Below are 5,016 nucleotides of genomic sequence, written 5' to 3' on the forward strand. Positions count from 1 at the left end.
TGATTTGAGGACATAAAAAGTTAGTTGGGTTGAAGAAATTGTGTTATGTCAAAGCTGTTACAAAAAATAAAAAGGAATATCTCTTCCTGATAACTCATATTTTTACCAACTAGGAATAAAATGAATGACAAGAACAATGATTTGAGGACACAGAAAGCTAGTTGGGTTGAAGAAACTGTGTTATGTCAAATCTATTACAAAAAGAAAAAGGAATAGCTCTTCCCGATAACCCATATTGTTACCAACTAGAAATAAAATGAATGCAAAGAACAATCATTCGAGGACACATAAAAATTGAAGAAATTGTGTTATGTCAAACCTGTTACAAAATTAAAAAGGAATAGCTCTTCCTGACAACTCATAAAAGTCATCTAAGAATCAAATAAAGAAGTTTAAACCCTTCCAATAATGATTTTCAGATCTAAGATGTATTTAGTTACAATATATAGATAAAGCATTGATTGTTGTTGCTCATTGATTGCAAAGGCCAGTGAATTTCCTTGTTTTCTAATACAATTTTTTTAAATCAGAATTTGGTGGTAACTTTGCAGGTTGTTGCAGCCATGCCAAGAGTTTCTATTGCAGATCGTACAAGGAACAAGAGGAGGCGAGGGGCGAGGGGGCCAAACTGCGATCGAGTTCATCATATGAGGATAGGGTGGTGATGTGAATGCTCCCAATGCGCCCAGTGATTTCGTTGAAAAGGACATTGTGTTGGTAGATCATGCTATCCCACCATCAACCACAGAGCCGCCTTCAACCACAGTGCAAGGTGCAAGTTCAACAAATAAAAGCAATGCCATCAGAGGCTAGACAAAGCAAGCCATGCTAGCTGTAATTGATGATATTGAGTGTAAGGGACATTCAATCTGTGCCTCTGAAAAAAAACATGGTATTGTTGCTTCTAACATACATTATTGGATAAATGAGTTGACTAATACGAAGCGTAGAGCGCCTGTTACAATTATGAATGAAGAGGAGGAGGCCGAGGTGGTTGAGTGGTGTAAGGAGATGGCCCAATTGGGACATGCGTTAGAGATTATACAACTTAAATCCACAGTAGCTCAAATCTGTCAGGGGAGGCCAAACCCCTTCAAAGATGGGTTTCCTGGTAAATCATGGTGGAGTGGATTTTAAAAAAGGCATCCAGACCTTGTGCTACGTGCAACTGAGGGCCTTGATAAAGACAGGGCTTTAAATCTACGCACTGCAATTATGTCCAAGTTCTATAACACCCTTCTTGCTTCATATGAGAAACACTCATATGCCCCAGACCATATGTGGAAATGTGATGAAACACGCTTACAGGCAGGAAGGAATTGTGGTATGTGGGTAATTGTCAAAAGAGGGAGTAGAAATGTGCCTAAGATTTTGCCTAGGAGTATGGAGTGGATCACTATTCTTTCTTGTGTCAATGCAATTGGTTCTTCAATCCCAGGATTTTATCTATTCAAAGGTAAAACAAAACTAAAAAACTATATACAAAACTGTGAAACAGGTGCATGCATGGCAACACATCCCCATGCATGGATGACAAAGGAACTATTCATGAATTGGCTTTGTCACTTTGCTGCATCTGTAACAAGTGGTGTCTCGCCTAAAAAAAGACACCCACCTATTTTATATGGCCATGGAAGCCACATGGTTGTGCAGACAATAGAGGAGGCCAATAATTTTGGCATTGACCTATTAACATTGTCGGCTCATACCACTCACAAATTGCAACCCCTTGATGCCAACGTGTTTGTGTTAAAATTGGAAACTAGGGCCAAACTCCATGTGGGTCATCTTATTTATGGTAGCTAATATTTTTCTTGGATTCCTCTCATCGAGAAGTGTAGGATTGATCTAAAGATCATCCGATTCCGACAAGTATTCATGGAGATATGAATTTATTTGTGTCATGGGACAATTCGTCAAGGTCGGCCAACAACCAAATTGCCCCCACTTGTGCTAAACATTTTAGTATAAAAAGAGGTGCCTTGAAGGTCATTTGGACACACACTTCTTGTGATCTCTTCCTCTCCACTTGTCTTGGGTTTTGGTGGGAGGAGATATCCTAAGAAGACAATGATTCCCTAAAACGCAGTCATGTAGATGATGCCCTAAAATGCAGTCATGGAGATGCCCTAAATGCAAGTCTAGAAGAAACCTACATTGTTGATCTATGAGGCCCTAAATCAGTTGTCACAATGTGCCCTAGCAACAGACTTATGACAAGATCTATGGTGCATAAAGAGCTTTGTTTTGGCCGCAGAAGAGAGAAACCCAGTGAAGGTGAAGGAAGGCATACTTTATGCCTCCTTCTAGATTGTTTGGAAGCCTAGTTACTACAGGTAGGAGGTTGAGGTCATGATGGGAAATTCTGGGCAGAAATAAAAGAAACCTCACAAGTGAATAGGTCGAGTTTCCTTGGGTAATTACAGGTAGGAAGGGAGGCTTGTTTTGGAGGCTGAGATGTATTAGGCCCTCCAAAACAAGGCCGCATATTCATGTAGCAACAATGAAGGAAAGGGAGCGTTGTTAAGGGTTTCTGAAGTGTTTTTGTAGGCAGCATGATGCCCTAGACAGGGTCGAGCAAGTGTAGTAGGGATCTGCATTGAAGAAGGACAAACCTAGGTGTTTTCCAGAGCAACTTGTGCATGGAATGATGGGTATTCTCTATGGTTAATGAGCTGCAGATTTAAGAGGACTATTATAGCTGGAAGAAGGGTTGAGCAGGATTGTTTGGATTCCCTAACCCGTGATCTAATGCTATAATAGTATGCACAAGTTCCAGGTATGTATTTGATATGTTGCTGCCTATGTGTGAGGGTTGGTAGGACTGTCTTGATGGCCTAACCAGTGCATGATGAAGGCTACCCAATCTGCTGCTGCAAATAGAGAATCCCCTAAACAATGAACTAATGCAAAACATGGTAAGATGTGGCAGCGTTGCTATAAGGTGCAACATGACGTTGAATGCTGCTACATAATGATGGGCATCTTGATAAAGTGTAGTGTAGCATGTTGTGTGCAACACTTGGTAACAAAGTGCAACACAGTGATAATAAATGCTACAATGATTTGCAGCATGATGGGCATAGTGAGGTACAACATGATGCAGCACAGGTAGGTGCAGCAAGAAGATAAGGTACAACAAGAAGATTGGGTGCAGCACAGTGAGGTGCAGCATGGTGATGGAGTCACCTTGGATCAGTGTAAGCAGTTTGCTCAAATCAACTTCCTCATATGCCATCTTCCTAGAGAAGATCTCTACTCTTATTTAGATAAGTCAAAAGGTTGACTCTCTCTGTGGAACTATTGAAGAACATGTAAGAAGAATTGATCAAGGGTTTCCCCTCATTGGGGTTTGTCCTTGGCTGGCGCCACATCTTGTGTCCTCTTGTCTTGGCTTGTTTTCAGTGATTTATGTTTATGTTCTATCTGTAATTTATTATTATGTTGTTGTGATTGCTAATCTGGGAAAGATATTGAGCTAATTGGAAAAATTGAAATAAATTTCTCTAAGCATAGAACATACCAAAACTTAACATGGTATCGAAGCTGAGGTGAAGACAAACCCCAAGCAAGAGCGAAAGAGAAATTATCGAAGACAGTTGGAAAGGACAAAAGACTCAATGGGTTCCTCATCCCTCTTCAAATTCACCAAGGGTGAAGTCGAAGCAAAATAGATTATCTAAATGGCACAACAGAAACATCTAGTGGCCTACTTACAGGTCACTTCAATGAGAACTCTGGATCTAAGGATGGAAGGAAAGGCAGATGCTTTGCTTGCATCAAGTCTGGCCATTATGCGAAGTAGTGTCTGAATAGAAGGGACATATCACTTGATTAGAGATTATATCACGACCATTGATTTATCAACAGGAAAAGTATGAAGGAAAGCTTGGGGTCAATTTGAGAACACACACAACGAGAGCAACACTTAAGCTAGATCGAAATTTTGGGGCGTGGTTTGCTGAGAATTTCGGAGTAAGCTTCTAGTGCAGAGAAGGGCAATTCGACAGTGAAACTTTCATCCAAGGCCAAGAATACATAGCAGAGAGGCAGTGTAGCACCATGGAGAGACAACGCAACTCCAGGAGGGTGACGTGGAAGCTAGAGGGGCTGACGCAGTCACGCAGAGGCAACGTTGGGGTTTCTGTGAGGCAGATCGAGCATCAGTTCAGTAGATTGATTTCTGAGTCAGGAAGGCTCACTGGGAGGTGACACAGCTCCTAGAGGAGGTGACGCAGTTCCAGCATAGAGCTCGGAGCAGCCATCACTGCATAGCACTAGGGATAGCGTAGTCATCTGTGGGGTTTGTTCATCCAGTTGCTGGATCTGCCAAAATATCTGTCTCCGGATAGAGGTACTTTTGTTGGTTTATTCTTTGTTGGGTGAGCCGAATTTGGCACCCTAGTTGTATTCAAAAATCTGCTTAATAGTAAAACCCTCATATCTTTTGCACTGGTTTTATCACATTGGGTTTTTTGAGGGACGTTTAGTCCAAAAATAAGTGTGTCCCTTGTGTGGTTGTCTCGTTTATTTTTCAGTACTCGATCTGTATATTGGTGTAGGTTGTAGTGTATCTGCATTAATATTTTTTGAATAATTCTAAAAATAACTTGTTTAAATGAAGAACACAGGTAGGTAATGTAAATCAGTTTGTTGCTATAGGATTTCTGATTTGTTAGATTTAGAAATTTTCACATGGAACACATCTTCGTACCAAGAGTTTCTGCATGCAGTGGGTGGTGCTCACTCTACATCATATATTTTGGTTTCTTTCTTCCAACCAATGAGCTCTTCTTCTTCCTCCTATGCATGGACTGCCTTAGTTGCGAGTCTGTAGAGACCATGACCCTTGACGATGTGAACTGGCTTGATGTCAAGATCATAGTCTTGCAGCCTATCATCCAATTCGCACGTCGTTCACCTAGCTCTTGTTGTACTAGCAGTGAGCAAAGTGCTGGGTGAGGCACGTAGACTATACAATGGTTGTTCAGCAAGTAGGGTCTAAAGTGTTTCACC

Source organism: Pinus tabuliformis, chromosome 1_1 (assembly GCF_031772625.1).
Source record: "Pinus tabuliformis cultivar Carrire ecotype Pingquan chromosome 1_1, CPIR1, whole genome shotgun sequence".
Taxonomy (NCBI): domain Eukaryota; kingdom Viridiplantae; phylum Streptophyta; class Pinopsida; order Pinales; family Pinaceae; genus Pinus; species Pinus tabuliformis.